The following is an 18,184-nucleotide window of genomic DNA, read 5'->3' as shown; positions in this document are numbered from 1 at the left end:
AGGGATCACCCTCTAACAGAAGCACACTCTTCCCCTAGTGTGGGTCCCCAGCTCCAGTGGCCTGAGACAGGACCAGCATCACATTCAGCGGTGGATTTCTGAAGAGATACGCCTGGCAGGAGTCTGCTTCTAAAGACTGATTCAGCAGGCCTGGGACAGGGTTCCAGATGGCCACAGATACGTGCACCTCCATCTATATCCATATTTATATCTATATCCGTTGTATAGCTCCATCCAATGTGTACCTACTGTCGTGGCTATATTTAAAAAAAAAAACCCTTCCTGTGATTCTAATGCGTAAGGCTGACAATCCTTTCTAGAAGAAGTGTGGGGGCCGGCACTGTGGTGTAGCTGGTTAAGCCTATGCCTATGGCACCAGTATCCCATATGGGTGCCAGTTTCTGTTCTGGCTGCTCCTCTTCCAACTCAGCTTTCTGCTTATGGCCTGGGAAGGCAGTGGAAGATAGCTCAAGTGCTTGGGACCTTGCTCCCACGTGAGACATCTGGAAGATGCTCCTAGTTTCTGGCCTCAAATCAGCCCAGCTCTGACCGTTATGGCCATAATCAAACTAGGAGAATACAATGGCCCAGCTCAGAGTAGTAACTCTGATGTGGTAAGAATAAAAGGCTTAGGGCCGGCACTGTGGCACAGTGGGTAAAGCCACTGCCAGTGGGCACCAGTTCAAGACCCAGCTGCTCCACTTTCCATCCAGCTCCCTGCTAATGTCCTGGGAAAAGCAGCAGCAGATGGCCCAAGTGCTTGGGCTCCTACCACCCATGTGGGAGACCCGGATAAAGCTCCTGGCTCCTGGCTTCATCCTGGCCCAGCCCCAGCTGATGTGGCCATGTGGGGAATGAACCAGCAGATGAAAGGTTCTCTCTCTCTCTCTCTCTTCCCCTCTCCCCATAACTCTTTTAAATGAATTTTCAAAAAAATAAAAGGCTATTCCCACTATCTCAGGTCATCTCACACAGCAAGTGCTGACATGAAGAACACTGTGAACAGGACATGTGCTCACTCGGCCCTCATGCCGGCCCCACTTCACAGATGAGGAGACTGAGGCCGAGGGATATTAAGTCGCTTGCTCCAGGTCACACGGGTGGTGGGTAGCAGTTCCAGGCTCACCTCCAGACAACCTGGCTCCCTGCTGTCCACCCCTCCACTTCTCTCTTGTGTGTGTTCTCCCTCCCCAGGGACAGCCAGGTTTGGACAAGAGCTTTTGATTCCTAATTGAGTGTGCCCTCCATGTTTTTTTTTTTTTTTTTTTCCAATGCAAATCCTGGGTTTTAGCCCAAGGGGACAAGTAACTGAAGAGAAAGAGGAAGTATGTTGGGTGCATGCAGTCTGTGGCAGGTGCACACTCTGCAATGAGGTAGAACTGGTTCCCCAGCCCTGATGACTCTGTAGGCAACCAGGGAGCTGTGCAAACACAGCCTCGCTTGAGTGAGGCCCGTGAGATCCGCACTGCTTTGTTTCACCCTCCTTTCTTTCCCTCTCTCCCCTCCACACACTCACACACACACATTTTCACATTCACCTGCTACACTTTAGAATTTCTTCTTGTTGCTCACCCTCTCCAGTGGAAGGAAAGCAAAAGCAAGTACGTGTGGTTGATTTGCAGCTGCCAATGGCACAGGCCTGTTGGCAGGTGTTGAATACAGAGAGGGCACCCTCCACAGGATCCTGGCATTATAGAGAACTAAGCAACACCGTGATTCTCTCCAGAGGACAGTGAGCGTGTATGCGTGTGTGTTAGAAGGGAAGGGGGTTCAGCGGCTGAGACCATGACACCAGGCCAGTAGGCAGCACATAGGAAATGGATCTTAACACAGCAAAGCCAGGGAGCATGGGCACACCGTTTGGGAAACAGCCGTTCTGCTCTGCGGGCAGAGATCATGCTGCTCTTTCATGTGAGCCAAAGTGAACTCAGGCCTGTGCTGGTTGTGTCTGAGAAAGAGCTTTTGTCACATGGGACAGCCGTGAGTGTGAACACAGCCACAGGAAACCTGTACGTCTGACCCCAGAACCCCATCTACACCAGGACCTTGCCTAGGGCGACCGCCACCTCCAGGGACCTCCTGAGCCCACTCAAAGCCTAATGGGCAGCTCCCTTGGAAACACCCAAAGCTTCCTTCAATAGCCATTAGCCACAAGAGAACCAGGGAGTCTGTCCCTTGCTGGGCATCTGCCATGGTGCAGCCATGCTGGGGTACTGGGGAGTGGTTCCAGGTCGGCCATTGATTTGGGGAAAAGGAAAGATAGAAACACCCATACAAGGAAGAAGACATGAAAACAACACCTAAATGTGAGCCCCATGGCACCTCGAACTGGGAGTCAGCCCTTCACAGTCGCTTTCCAGCTGGTTCTGCTAAAAGTCAAAGGCAGCTTAGCTGAAAACAGATCTTTGTAAAGAGTAAGAATGGGAATGGGAGAGGGAGGAGGAGGAAGGGACAGAGTACGGGCAGGAGGGAGTAGCGTGAGAAGAATCACTATGTTCCTAAATTCGTATATATGAAATGCATGAAGTTTGTATTCCTTAAATAAAATTTTAAAAAAGCTCACAGGCAGGGATGGATGGCCTGCTGGGAACAGGACATTCCATGGCCAGCGAGCAGGGAAATTCAACTGCAAGTGTTGCCATCTTCTCAGGGGGTCTCTCGGGAAGGAAGAAACCCGGATCTCAGACTGCACTTATCTGGCGGGGACTGTTAGCGAGGTGATGGGGTCACAGTGGGCAAAGGAAAATGAAACTGGGAAGACTGGGAAGCTCACAGGTTCCCATAGTGTAGGGTAGAGAGAACCGGGGAGAGAAAGGGCAGATCTGATCCAGAGGCGGAAAGGAAGGGGGCGGCAGGGAGACAGACCTCTGCCAGCCCGGCTCCGCGCAGCTCCCACCTCCCACCCTGTGGCGGGGCCACGGAGTCTGCAATGGTGATGAATCTAATGGCCTTTGTTGAGTTTCTCTCCTCGGCAGGAGCAGGAAGGAAACAGATGTGAGTGTTTTACTTGATTTTTCATTTCTTAAAAACTTCAGCTATTATTTTCATTGCTTTTTAATTATTTTGCATGTTGGATTAGTTGAGCTGAGCTGAGCCACAAAGCCGTGTTATTAGGCTTTTATTCCTTTTTAAAATGCAAGACCTTAGAAATGAAGGGGTATGAGTAACTCCCATGTTCCTGAGGTTCCTTGGGGTATCCAAGCAGCAAGGGAGCCAAGGGAAGGCTAGCTGGAGGGTACGAGAGGAGAACCCTGTTTTGAATGCCCATTCCACGGATGAAACAAGATGCTGTCAAAGGTTTTCTTTGGGAACAAGAAGATTCCTCTGCTAAGTAAAGTTTGAAAAACAATGACTTGGGCCATGCCCCGTGTCATATCAAGAAATGCACTGAGCCTTGGGTTTGTGACTTGCTGAAGAACCAGCCAGTCTGGCTGTCCACTTGTCTCGCCACCCAACATTTCTGCTGCTAGTCACTAATGTGGCACACACTGCGCTCCCTGTCTAGGAGCCAGCAACAGACGCTTTATTTAGGAGTAGAAAAGAAGATCTAAACTCCAGGAACTATGTCCCAACTGCCACTGCCTAATACATGTCAATCATTCTGCCAGGCAGATTGCCAGCCACTGGAAACAAATGCACATAAGTCCCAGCTGAGACCCCCTGTGGGAACATCCTGGGCATAGATGAAGTGTGTACTCAGCTCCCAGGTCAAGTGTGCAGCACCACCATCATCTCCACCACTCATCGGAGGCACCTGCTCACTCCTTTCAACTCCTTTCAAACGTCTCTGATCCAGCAATGCTACCAACCAGATTTCATGGAAGCTACTTTCCTGTTATTACGAAAAAAAAAAAAAAAAAGCAGATAGAAAGGGCTCTGAGCCAATGCCTGTTCATCCCTCAGTTTGTGTTTCCTGTTTCTTACCTGCCTGGACATTCTAGGGAAAGGTGTGTGGTGGGATCCTGCCTACTTCCCAACTGTTCCTGACCATCTTCAAATACTCACTCAGAGCAAATGATTTGGCACAGCTCAGGAGTCAGATTTTTGCAAGGTGAGACTACTTTGAGACACAACCAGCATATGCTAACCACGGCTGCACCATTTAGCACACCAATCATAAGTTAGAGAGCAATAACCACACAACAGCTTTCCCCACACGGCAAAGTCCAAAAGAAGCAGGAACTCAAACCAAATTGGAAATGCAATTGGTTTCATTTCAACCAGCACAAATCGAGTGAGTTGAAAGAGTTATGCCCAATTTTTTTTTTTTTTTTTTTTTTTGACAGGCAGAGTGGACAGTGAGAGAGAGAGACAGAGAGAGAAAGGTCTTCCTTTTGCCGTTGGTTCACCCTCCAATGGCCGCCGCTGCAGCCGGGTGCACCGCACTGATCCGATGGCAGGAGCCAGGAGCCAGGTGCTTTTCCTGGTCTCCCATGGGGTGCAGGGCCCAAGCACCTGGGCCATCCTCCACTGCACTCCCTGGCCATAGCAGAGAGCTGGCCTGGAAGAGGGGCAACCGGGACAGAATCCGGCGCCCCGACCGGGACTAGAACCCGGTGTGCCGGCGCCGCAAGGTGGAGGATTAGCCTATTGAGCCGCGGCGCCGGCCCAAGTTATGCCCAATTTAAGAATTCATTCTTGATCCATCAAGAAAGATCATATTTCGGTCCAGCGTGTGGAGTGGTGTGTTAAGCGACAGCCTGCGATGCCGGCATCTCGTGTGAGTGCTGGTTTAAGTCCCGGCTAGTCCACTTCTGATTCAAGTCCCTGCCTGGGAAAGCAACTGAAGATGGCTCAATTACTCGGGATGCTGCCAGCCACAATGGGAGATCCAGATGGAGTTCCAAGCTCCTGGCTTCAGCCTGGCCCAACCCTTGCTATTGCGCCCAACTGGGGAGTGAACCAGTGGACAGAAGATTTCTCTGTGTCTCTCCCTCTCCCTCTGTAACTCTGCCTTTCAAATCCATAAAATCTTTTTAAAAAAAAAAAAAAAAAAAAAGAAGTGTTTGATCCTCATCTTTGAACTCCTCCCTTACCTTCTGTTGCTCACATACGGCCAGAGCTAACTTTGTTTCTCATTAGGCTCTATGTAGGCCAACTAAGGCTCTGCTTCGTGTCTGGCACTGGGTGCTGGAGGTACCTGTGGGAGCCTGCACTATCCTGGGATGTGGGTGGGGGTGTCAGAGCCAGGATGGGGACGCAGCGTGGAGATGCAATCACAGGGTAGGGAAGTGTGCTGAGCTGCCCTCAAAAGGCAAAGGAAGTGACTTGTTCCTCCCTGGGAGCGTCAAGAAAACTCTCTGCCTGCCTTAGCGGGCTGCGCATTGAGTGAGTGGTGGGGGTTCTCTGGAGATCTGTGCCAGATGAGCAAGGTGGATAAAGACAGAGACCTATGCAAACACAGGAGCCACTTCAGAGGACTCCAAGAAACACAACGTTGCTATAGCAACGGTGGTCAGGTGCTGGGTAGTTCCGGGAGGTGAAAATGGACAGGAGGTGGAAATAGGTCATCAAAGGCCTGCATTTCCACATTTAGGAGACAGGACTTCATTCTGGAGACAATGCTAAAATACATGCACTTATTTTTCCTTCTGTCTACATTATAAAAGTAACACCTTATCCATATATGAGCATTTTTATAATTTTAAATAGAGGTAGGAATAACGCTTTCACTCTTTTCAAACATCTGCAGAGCCACACACAAGCACATACACACTCATGGGCCCAGAGGTACAGATGGTGTCGTCACTTGCTCTTGCCATTCGACCACATATTGTGAACATTCCCCATGTTATTAGAATTTATGATGCCTGTGCGGTATCCCAACCTGTAGTTATATTAAAATCTAACTGACCTACTGTAGGCCTCTGTAGTTTCTCCACATTTTAATGAAGCCATAAAGACCACGGATATCTATTGCATGGTTGCTTTATTTACTGCAGTAATTTAAATTAAAGCACAATTTCTCATTCAAAGAGAATGCAAATTTTAATATCTTTCATTTATATTGCAACATTGTTCTTGAGAGCGACTGTACCATTAACACACAACAGAGTATTGATGTAGCAACTTTCTCATTTCCTAGCCATTGCTGAGTATTGTGATTTTAATAATTTTTCCAAATTTTTTTTGGCCAAAGCTGGCATATCATCAACATTTAATTTTCATGTGATCAGTACAAGTGAAATAAAAAATGTTTCGTGTCCCTCAACCTTTTGGCCTCTCTTGTTCTTGGACTATTTTTCTACTAGGATATTTTTCACTCTCCAGTTTGTTAAAATCTTCAGAAATTCCTGACAAAAACATTCTGCCTCTTAACATTTTCCAGTTTGCCAATTCTTTATCATTTTGTTTATAGTCATTTCAGATCTAAACAATTTTTAATTTCTGGATAAGCAAAATCATAATTGTTTCTTTCTCTCTCTCTTTTTTTTTTTTTTTTTTTTTTTTTTTTGCTAAAAAGAGGCATCTCAGAGATCAGATCACTACTTGCCTTCAGAGCTTCTATTTAAATATTTAGCACATCATAAGCTTGTTCGATGTGTGGGTGCCATGAGTATAGTTTACCAGGGCTGGTGTTTAGCCTAGTGGTTAAGATGCTGGTGTCGCATACCAGAGTCCCTGAGTTTGATTCTCTACTCCAGCTTTTTGCAGAACATGGGAAGTAGCAGTGATAGCTCAAGTACTTGGGTCCCTACCCTGCCACTCATGTGGGAGATCTAAACTGAGCTCTGAGCTTCTGGCTTCAACCCTGGTCTAGCCTGTGCGACTGCAGACAGTTGGGGAGTGAACCAGCAAATGGGAGCACTCTCTTGCTTCCTGTCTCCTCTCTCATCTCTCTGTCTCAAGAAAAAAAAAAAAAAAAAGAATCTAATGTATCCGTATAGTTGGCTGAATAATGACCACAAAAAGATACCACATTCTTCAGTCCTAGAACTTATAAATGTTACCCTGTAATTACAAAGGATCTTGAAGGTATAATTCATGTGAGGGTCTTGGCCCAGGAGGATTAGCCTACATTATCCAGGTGAGCTGTAGATCCAGTCACCCCATCCTGAGAGACACACAGAGGAGTTGACCACTGAAGATGCAGGCAGAGATGGCCGTAATGACACAGCCGCAAGCCGAAGATGTGAGGCAGACCCCAGAAACCGGGCACAGAGTCTCCCGTAGCCTCCAGGGGGAGCGTGGTGCCGCCAATGTGGGCTTTGGTTTATTGAGGCTGATTTCTGGATTTCAGACTTGAGAATACATTTCTGTCGCTCTAAGTCATCACATTTGTGGTGATTTGTTACAGCAGCCATGGCAAACCAACATAGGCCCCACTAAATAGTTTTTCTAAACAATCCATAATCCATCTTTTTCTTCCTTGTCTGAAATTTCATATCCACCAAAATACTTCTACTTACATTTGTTTGTGTCTCAGATTTTGTTTCTTTTTGTTCATTGGTCTACTCTTGTGTTAGTGAACACCATTTTATTTATTTCTTTTTAATTTCACATCTGGCAATAAGAATTCCTAAATGGTTTCAAAAGTACTTTTACTAACCTTAAATAATCAGTCTCCCAGATAACAGAAGATTTAGAATGACTTTTTTTTTAAGTTCTCTAAAACTTTCATTTAGAAGTAAATACATTAACTTTCCAATTAATTTGGAAATAAATTACCATTTTAAAATGTTACTTTGTTTTCAGGCCAAAAAATAAGATAGCTCTCTGCTGTTGGAACTGTTGCTTTATGTCTCAAAATTTCCTTTCTACAGGTCCTGCACATCTCCCAAGTTCCCTTGTCACCCCTCCTCTCACCTCCCCACGCCTCCCTTCCGTCCTCTGTGCCTTCCTTTCTCTTGTCTTCTGCCCTTCCTGGCTTCCTGCCTTCTCTCTCCTCTCTTCTGTTGTTGCTTATGTCATGTTTTCAAGCCGAAGACTGCCATATGATGTCTTCCCTGGCAGCTGATTGGAATTTCTGAGTCTGCTTTGTGATGTTCGTAGGCTAATACTGAAACTCATTTTTAGGTTCTGGCAGATGCCACGTGGGTGGCGGCGAGAGGGAGTGCGAGTTCCTGATTGGTGGGGGGTGGCAGTGGGGGACGGAGCCTGTCAGTTTGAAGTTTGAAGCAAGGGATCATTAGTCACGCATTTTGAAACTGGCTCCCCTGGGTCTTTATGTCTTCTTAAAAAGAGAAGCGTAGGTCCCCCAAGAGCCACAGTTCTATGTGCTTCTCTACCGGCCCTGGGAGGGCCCTGCTGCTGTTTGTCCTTTGTTGTGATGTGGGGATGAAACTCTCCTACGCATCTCACCTCCCGCTCAGTCACCGTTGGGATTTGCAGGAACCCCAGCCTGCGGAGAGCCTCGGAAAGGGAAGAGTTGGCCAACACTCTGCACATTCTTCCTCACCAAGCAGCTCGGGGACAGGACACGGTGAGGTCTACCATTCAAGAAGCAGCACAGGGGGAAGACGTGAGAAGGAGTTCAGAAGGAAGACGTCATTCTGTTGGTCTCAGTGGCAAAACGGGCACAAAAGAAGAATCACCCTCTAGCTCTCTACCATCCTAGAGAAATAGTGTTCTGGGTGGGAAACCTGAGAACAGTTGTTTTCCAGCCTTGAGAAGCAAAGGAAGCTGATGTTTTAATGGCACCTCAAGTGGGGCACCACATTACTGATCACTAAAGACTAATTAATGGTGGTGATAATGACTATAATATCATTTTTATTAAAGTGCAAGAGCAATCTGTAAAAAAAAAATCTTAGCTAAGCAGTCTTTCTTTAGCTAATCAACACTCTGCCAAAGGAGAGGGAACATTCTGCCAGGATTTAAACTGAAGAATTAAAAAAAATCTTCAGGCAAGTTTATAAAAAACCCAAGAAAAGTGATACATAATAAATTAAACCCACTGAAATAAGCAAAGCATGATTTTTTTTAACCACTTGGCTGTTTTAATTTGGAAGACAGCAAGGAGACCAAGGCTTGCTCAGTCGGGATGGAAAGTTTAAACCTTGATTGGCAGCACCAGCAGCTGCCCTGAGTCTTTCCTGATTTAGGGAACTGGCAAACGTGATGTGGCACCAGCCTGGCACCACACTGCAGACCAAGCCCAGTGGTGCCAAGGACTGTGCTTGTCCCAGAATCCACATGGCTGAGGGGCAGGGACTCAGAATCTAGCACGCATCTGGCCTTGTGCACCACTTGAAGCCAGCCAGGGCCAAATAACAAGTCACAGTTTTTGGTTTTTTTTGTTTGTTTTGTTTTTAAAGATTTAAAAAATACATTTATTTATTTGAAAGGCAGGGAGAGATTTTCTATCCTCTAGTTCACTTCCCAAAAGTCTATAGCCTAACTGACAATGCTGCTCCAGGCTAAGGCCAGGAGCCTGGAGCTCCATGTAGGTCTTCTGCATGGATGGCAAGGGTCCAAGCACTTGGGCCATCTTCCAAGGTCCTCCCAGGCACATAAGCAGGGAGCTGAATAGGAAGCAGAGCAGCCAAGAGATAAATCAATGCTCCGATACAGGGTGCTGGCAGCTTTGCTCACTGTGGCATACCGCCACCTCCAAAGTCATTCTGTTTATGGAAACTAGAGCCCCTGGATCAAACCCCAGAGCAGAGCAAATATTCTAAGCACCAATCACTTGGTGGACTGAATGATTGGGCAATGAGAAATGGGCCCAGAGAGGCAATCTGGGATCCCACTGCCAGGCAGAGGGACACCTGTTCCAGCCTCAGTGTCCTTGGAAAGGTCATTGTCCTTCTCTGGGCATCAGTTTTCATCTCTGTTTGGAAGACTGCTCTTTGAGATGTATGCAGAACTGATTCTCTATCCCCTGATTCCATGTCCTGTCAGAAGTCCAAAGCGCACTGTTCAATATTTCTGTACACAAAGATAAGACACAGTCCTCTGCCTCCATGGGGTTTACTGTCTGGGAGGGAGAGCACATGTGTGACAGAAAAGCTCAAGGGTGGGGATTTTCTTGCTGTGGCACATGTGCAGGGAATATGTCACGGGGGTGCAGAAAGACAGCAGGAAGAGAGGATGAGTGGGAGTGAGGCCGTTTGTCTTGGTGTGTGGGAAAGAGCTTTCAATACTGAACACTTAGAGAATGTCTACTGTGTACTTGACACTGTATTGGGAACTTGATATTCATGATTTTATTTCATCCTCACACAGTTCTGTGAGATAAGTGTTATTAACAAGATAAGAAAATGCCTGGTGGTGCATTTTCAACACAGAATGGAAAATGATTGTTAGCTGACTTGCAGATGTAGCAAAACTTTCTAGGCAAACAGCATGCTATGGCGTAGGCACCTTACCAGGGGAAAATAAAGCACAGAGGAAAAAAGAAGAAGGTTGCTTTGTAACTCAGGTGATGTCTGGGGAGATTGTACACCCCATAATACTTGGTCAATGAGGAATGAGGGGAGGGACCTGCGTGGTAGGACATTGCTGTAACTGCCCTGGGTGGGTGTGCTCATCAGACACTGGATCCTGCAAGACTGATAATCGAGTCTCGCTTTCATCGCACTTCCTGCATCCAAGTCCATCTCTGGAGTAGACCGGTATCCCACTGCATCGTCCCCGTTTTATCAGTGAGAAGACAGACTAGGGAGCTTGCTCACGTGAGCGAGCTGGTCATTTAAACTGATTCTCAGACTCAAGGGTCCACAGCCCAGCTTGTTTGTCATTGCACTCTCCCGCCCTTTGCTGGTGCACAGGGCAAAAGAGTGGGCCGGTATCATGAGACGTGGGTGGTTCAGAGCTAGGGGAGTGTCTAGGAGAGCCAGTGCCCAGTGCTGCTTACAACTTACACGTTGCTACAAAAGATAGTCCTCCCAATGCATGTGATGGGCAAGACTGGAAAACATCAGCAAAAACAACTAATCAAAGTACCTAAAGCTATAAGCAAAAATAGCCCCTCTCTTAGTACTAGCAGCACACAACTCAGTGCTTTGTGTGTCTACAGCCCTTTTCACCTAATAGCTCAGTGCTTCCCCAAAAATCTAGGAAACTCTGTATGTCTTCATTCTTTTAAACCACACCATTGTCTCTTGGTGATGTGTAATGAGATAGAAACATCTAGAAAATGTCTCATTTCTTTCCTCTAATATTATCATCAGAGTATTTCTTCTAAATTCATTTCATATTCGAGGAGAATGGAGGCCGGAGAAATTGGCCATGTCCTGGATATGCATGAGGAGATCAGGGGACAGAGAAGCCAGAGGATTCTGATGATCAAACCTGCATTTTCTGTGGGACGCAAGTGGCCCCTTCGCAATCAGCAGGCAGTAAAATCCTATTTCCTCAGAAGAGACTCCCTGCACAAACAGATTCTTATCGGCAAACCCACCATGCGCTTTGCAGGCGATAGTGCAACAGTCAAGGGAAATTCTCACTGGCAGACTCTTTTCCTTGTAAGCTCCGTAAATGGGAAAGCAGGGGGATAAGTGAGAAGGAAGAAAAGCTTGCTTTAACTGTTACTGACTGCTGGAAGCTTCACAAAAGCAGCTCAGATCGAATCGAGTGAGCAATTTGACTTGCATCTCACACCTGCCGGCCTTGGGAATATGGATTTTGTCACCTAAGGTTTCCATTTAAGCGGTGCCCTTGGGCTGGCCTTTGACTGACCACAGCAGCCCAGTCCCGTTGAAGCTGTCCATGCCTTTCAGGGTGTTTGTGCCGCTCTGTTAACAACACACTCTGTGATGGAGCCTCAGGATCAGGACTAAAATGTGACCAGCCAAGCATCAGGCTGCTTCCGGGCAGGGGCATTTAGTGGGGGCCACACCCTGACTCTGCTGCTGCCCCTTGGTCTCCTGACTGTGCCTGAGTCCATTCAACTGAGATGATGGGCGGTTGTTAAACTGCACTCGGATACCAAGTTGATTGTTGTGCATATTTAGCCATATCTGGGTTGTGTTTATGATAGCTAAGGGGAAGAAGCTGGCCTAATTTTTTTCCAAAAGAAATTTAATGGGGAATGAGATCTTACTTCATATTGCGTATTTCTACTTATTATATGTATATTATATATTATTTATTTATATTCATGGTATGTAAATACAATTAAATATAATTAATTATATTTAACATTTAATATTAACTATATTTAAATATAAATGTAATGTTTTATATGTTTCACAACTGGAATATTTGTATATATCCTTATTTAATTATACTTGCATTTTTCAAAGGTTTAATGTCATGTTTATATACAAAATGTTGAAAAATAATATGAAAATTATTCATTTTAAAGAAGTTTTAGAATACACTGGTTAAAAACTAATGCAGTTAGCCGGGCCCGCAGCTCACTAGGCTAATCCTCCGCCTTGTGGCGCTGGCACACCGGGTTCTAGTCCCGGTCGGGGCGCCGGATTCTGTCCCGGTTGCCCCTCTTCCAGGCCAGCTCTCTGCTGTGGCCAGGGAGTGCAGTGGAGGATGGCCCAAGTCTTGGGCCCTGCACCCCATGGGAGACCAGGATAATTACCTGGCTCCTGCCATCGGATCAGCACGGTGCACCGGCCGCGGCAGCCATTGGAGGGTGAACCAACGGCAAAGGAAGACCTTTTTCTCTGTCTCTCTCTCTCACTGTCCACTCTGACTATCAAAAAAAAAAAAATTAATGCAGAACCTCTAGAATTATACTCTTCAAAGGTAACCTCTGGTGACAGATGCATGGCACTTCATCTGGTGTTTGTCCTGGAGATATGTACACACATGGAGATATTCTCCTGGAGATATATAACATGCACACACAAAGGCATAAATCATATTTGCAGTTTTGAAATTGTTGCATGTGCTTTCACATAAAAAGATATTACAAATATCTTTCCTTTTGTGGATCTATCTATCACTTATCTATCTGTCATCTACAGCTATCTATCATCTATCATCTGTGTATCTATCATCATCTATCTATCCTGTCTTAAGGTTGCAAAGTATACCATTGTTAACCATCACTATTAGTTCCAAATAAACAACAGTGGGGATAATAGTCATGTCCAGGCATTTTTGTGTTCATGCCCCTTGTTGTCCACAGAATCAGCCCCTAGAGGAGGAATTGCTGGAGCACACTGTGTGTCTTTTCCAAGACTTCCCATGACTATTGCCATGTTGTCCTCCAGGAAAATTATTCCCTTTCATCCTGCCTCCAGCAGTATGTGGGGCTGTTACCCCGTTGCCTGATCATTTGTGTTTCTTCCTTGAAGATGAGCTATTAATATGCCCATATGTCCTATACTGGACTGTTCAGCCTTTTCAATTTAGTTGTAAACTTTCTTCATATATTAAGAATACCAAGTATTTTTTAATGTTGCAGAAGTTTCTCATTTTTAACTTTACTAAATTTGGTTTATAATATCTTTGATTGCTGAAGTTTTAAATTTATCTGTAAGCCCAACCTGTCAGTCTTTTTCTTTATCGTTTCTACCTCTAGTGATATTTGTTACACTATCAATTGAAAGTGTTCATTGTATGACACATCTTGTAAATGGAAATAAGCTAAAACATATCCCAAGTCAGTTTTGATGCCAGAGTGAGCTCTAAGTATGTTCAATAGCTTTGGTAGAATAATGAGACTCCTGCTAAAACCAAACCAAAGTTCTGACCATTAAGAGACCCAGGAATATTCAAAAGTCCCCTGAGAAATCGGATGTGTTTCCATGTGAAGTGAAATGTTCATATGTGAAGAAAAATGTATAAAAGCATCTCCGGAACATCACCAGGACAAGGGCATGGAAGACGGCATTTTCTGGGAACGGCTGCAACGACATTCCCTTTCCCAGAACATGACTTTGCCCCTTGCCCCTTGGAGTGGTGGGGATCTGCGCTCCCTTCCTTGAATCTGTGGTGCTGGGCACTGCAGTGGACGTGACAGTGTGTGACTTCAGAGGGCAGATTTTCAAAAGGCGACACAGCTTACTGCGGGTCCTCATGGAAGACACCTGCCTTTGAATCCTTGATCCTCCAGGTAAGGGTCTGATGGCTCCACAGCCGCCGTGAACAAGAGGGCTCAAAGTGGTTGACAAGGAGACGCTGCACTACAGTTCCCTGAGCAGGAAAAGCACAACCAGCTTCCAGCTGCTTTCACCCTGCCCTCCCTCATACCCGGCTTTTCCAGCTCCAGCGCCTTTCAAATCTGAGAATCTAAGAGGAGATATGAAAAAAAAAGTCACCCTCAGCTCCTCCCCCGACTATGGCCAACATTCCTCCCCACTGCCAGGATCCATGCTCCTTGCCACAGTGCTTTCTTCAGCCCCAAAATCCACTGCACACGCCAATGAACTCATTCCCTCCCCTCCCTGAGAGGAGCCTTCTGTCACTGACTAATGCGCTTGATGTATGAATACTCCAGCTTCCTCACCACCCTCAGGCAAGATAACCCTGGCCTTGTGTGTTCTGGCTACCAGATTCACCAAGGAGCCAAATTTCTGTCACCTGCCAGGGTTAACTTGTTTCCTGATGATTCCTTTATTTTTCACCATCTCTTTTCTGTATCACTTCCTTACTCCCCTAACATTTTGATTTTTGTTTCATTTGGCATTATCTCCCAACTGAACTAGAGACACTCAAATCCTCATCTCAAGGAGTGGTTTTGAGGAAATCCAAACTCATTGAAAAACTGGACAAGAAATAGCTAGCCTGCTATGTTAAAGGAAGTAGAATGGCTCAGAGTGCCTGGGAAGGGACCAGCAAAGATACAGAGATGAGTGGTGAAGCTGGAGAGGTGAGATAGGAACAAATCATGAAGGACACTGTACTCTGTGGTGGAATGAGAAGGCCGTGCCAAGATGGCTGCTGGCAAACGAGCGTCGGTTACTCAGGAATGGCTTTGAAACCCACCTGGCAACAGAACCTGCCTGGCAACAGGCTGTGATTGGTTAGGACATAAACTGCCCCGTGACCAGATTGGCTGCCTTGGCTATATAGGCTGCTGTACCAACTGAAATAAACGAGTCTGAGGGCTGCTCACCTCTGGCCCACTTTCACCCAACTCCCAGTGTCTGTGTGGTGACACCATGCCTCTTGCCCCCACTATGCTCCTCCTCTCAGAATGAATCCATAGCAACAGTACTTGAGGCTGAGAAGAAGGATAAAGAAATATACTCTTTTCAGCAGAAATTTTTAGTGAGCATTCCAGGACTTGCTAGGATTTACATACAAAGAGGGGCACTGTATATCTATACATTTTTCTTAAAAACCAATTCCATCCTTCTTGCTGTTTCTTAGAGTACTTTTTCTGTAGGAAACTCTGCTTTGTCTTTAAGTAACTGGCTTCCAAATAAGCTACTGGGGTGGTTGTGTACCCCACAGTGCCTGAGAGCCCTGGCCATGGCCAATGCTTATCCCACCGGGACGTTGCCCATCCCTGTCCTCCCTCCCTGTCTTCTTTCTCTCCCTCCCTCTCCTCCCCGGCTCACAACATCAACCCACATGGATGAATCACAATAACATCTCCCACAGGGAACCCCTTCCCCGCCAACCAGCTGGTCCAGCTTCATTCCATTACCATTGCTGAGTGGGAACTTCCCCATTACACAACCCATTTCAATATGTGTCAGACTCAGCCACTGCCCTTGAAGAATTCTGAGGGAGGGAGTTGGGTAACTCAGCCTGATATGTCTGATAACCCTTCTCCCATTTCACTAAAGTCCAAGTCCTCACCTTTCATATCAATCATCTTCCATCTTGTTTACCTTTTCCTGGAAGATCTGATTCTTTGGCTTCAAGTTATATTTATTGTCAAGTATGGGTATCTTGGCCTTCAGAGTGAAAATAAAAAGTTACCCAATTTGTGAGATAACAAGGAACATAGTTCATATAGCGTGCTTAAAGAAGCAGTTCAATACTAAGTTCAAGATATAGAGAAATTACAGAGTGTAGAGTTTGGATAGTAGAAATCCATCAGACCAAGATTGCACAAACATTTTCTGTAAAGGAGCAGATTACACACGTTTTAGATTTTTTGGACCATAAGCTTTCTGGGGCAATTCTGCCTTTGTAGCAGGAAAGCAGTCATAGGCAACGGATAAACAAAATAGCTGGGGCCGGCATTGGTACAGAGGGTTAAGCTGCCACCTGTGACACCAGCATCAAATCCACTGCTCCACTTCTGATCCAGCTTCTTGATAATGCATGTAGGAAGGCAGTGGACCCCTGTCACCCACATGGGAGGCAGGGGTGGAGTTCTGTGCTCCTGGCTTTGGCCAGGACCAGCTATCCAGCCATGGGCATTTGGGGAGTGAATCAGTAGATAGAATAAGTCTCTCTCTCTCTCTCTCTCTCTCTCTCTCTCTCTCTCTCTCTTTCTCTCTCTCTCTCTCTCTGCCTTTCAAATAAATAAATAAAACTTTAAACACAAAACAAGACAAAAATGGCAGTGCCCATATCCCAGAACAATTCTACTGACCATCACAGGCAGTGAATTAATTCAGCCCAGATCAAGATTGGCTGTTCCTTGGAATGGACAGCCTCCCTTGTCACATGAGTGAGGGCACTGCAGTCCAGGAGAGATGCAATTCATTTCATTCTCTCATCAATGGCAGTGCCAAGCTGAGGCTCTGAGCCTCCTGACCCTCAGCCCTTTGTCCTTTCCACTGCTCCAGTGAAGACTTAAGACCTACTGTTCTTGAATGCTCTCGCCATTGCTCCTCCCCAGCAGTTTGTTCCACCCTGATCATTTGGAACTTCCCAACACTTAAGAGCCAAAGACAAACATGAAAATTTGAAAGGCTATGGATACTTGCCAGATTTCCTATGGTTTCTGTTATGATCTATGTCCGCTGTTGAAAGGATCAACCCCAGACTCTAATGGACCCTCTGTGAGTGTGTGACCCCAGGTGAAAAACTTGCCCATTCACAGTCAGGTGAGACACCCTCACCAGTTGTCTAATGGAACTTGCCCAAACGAAGGAAACTTTCCCTAGGTTGCTGAAATCCAACTGCAGTGGACAAACTTTTAGGAAGAAGGTTTTTAAATTCCTCAAATAGGAAGAAGCTGAAGAGGAAAAGGAAAGTAAACAAAACAATAAAACTTAGCTGAGTCACGGGCAGGATATTCCAAATTGCGTAGTGTGCTGTTAATGACTTTAAAAGGCAAGAAGGCAACAGACCCAGTTCCCACAGAGAAGCTTGTTCTGTTAGACATCCTGACCAAACAGGCCCCATGACTTGAATGGTCTGAAAAATCATTCTCAACTATGCAATAGTGTGTTCTTTTAAAAATAGGTGCCTTGAAACTGTTTCTTCAAAATGCAAACAAGAGAAGGCAGAACATTCTTAAAGGTTTAAGCAAAGACACTGCTTACTCCTCTCTGACCTGGAGCCATAACTAACAGTCAATGGCCTGGTTTGATGGAACAGCAAAGAAGAGTGAAGAAAATTCTTCTGGTCTTCGCTAGTCCCAAGCGTTTGCACTATCTGTTGAACTCAACATTCAAAAACAGTGACTACAGATGTGCGGTAAAGCATCATTCTTCTCTGTGCACAATGTGTCATCTTTGGTTTCCCATTGGCCATTTCAACCATTCTGCCAGCACAGATCTTCATCACTTTCAATAAGGTCATCTGCAAAATGGATTGACAGAATTTGAAATATTAATGCATGCAGTGACATGGAACTATGCTGGGGACAACAGGAAATCATGAGTATTTTAATGATGACATAGGTATTAAAAGGGTAATTCAAAAAGCTTGTGGGAAAAATGTAATTGAAAGATAAGCTTATTTTTGTGCTAGCAAATTTTGAAATCTATGTATAATTTTTCATAATATTTGTTTTTTCATGAAGTTTTGCAAGATTCCTCATATGTGAAGTTATTGTTCCAACAACTAACCTTTACAGCTGCTACAATGAAAACAACAGAGAATCTCCTTCCCCAACTCTTTGCTTCAGTAGTGTTTTAGAAGTTGACTCCGAAAATCTTTCACCAACCAGGAGTCCCAGGGACTCTGAAAACTGGCCAAATGTAGCAAGACTTGCTCTTGAAAGTTAAAGATTTAAACTAACACACCTATACCCCAATCCAGGTAATCTGCCTGGATTTGTACCAGTGTCCTCAAGACATTTTAAATTTGTATTTATTTTTATATCTATTTTTTTAAAAAGCTAAATTTCCCAATGTTATTATGGCATCAAGAGTACCCCACCTCTTCATATCTACCTGCATCTCTTTTTCTCAGATATTTCTAA

The 18,184-nt window shown here is 45.4% G+C and overlaps 1 long non-coding RNA gene across 1 annotated transcript in view; it reads right to left on the bottom strand.

The window, feature by feature from the left end:
• Window positions 1–12,869: 12,869 nt before the first annotated feature.
• The window catches only part of LOC108178929 (uncharacterized), a 62,488-nt gene continuing 57,173 nt past the window's right edge, over window positions 12,870–18,184 (bottom strand). Inside the window, exons 6-7 of the long non-coding RNA XR_007914340.2 lie at window positions 15,658–17,559; window positions 12,870–15,073 (exon numbers count right to left, since the gene is read on the bottom strand). This is a non-coding gene — a long non-coding RNA (uncharacterized lncRNA). The remainder of the gene's footprint in view (window positions 15,074–15,657; window positions 17,560–18,184) is intronic.

The sequence above is a fragment of the Oryctolagus cuniculus genome, chromosome 14 (assembly GCF_964237555.1).
Source record: "Oryctolagus cuniculus chromosome 14, mOryCun1.1, whole genome shotgun sequence".
NCBI classification, from domain to species: domain Eukaryota; kingdom Metazoa; phylum Chordata; class Mammalia; order Lagomorpha; family Leporidae; genus Oryctolagus; species Oryctolagus cuniculus.
This window is presented reverse-complemented; position numbering and strand designations above follow the sequence as displayed.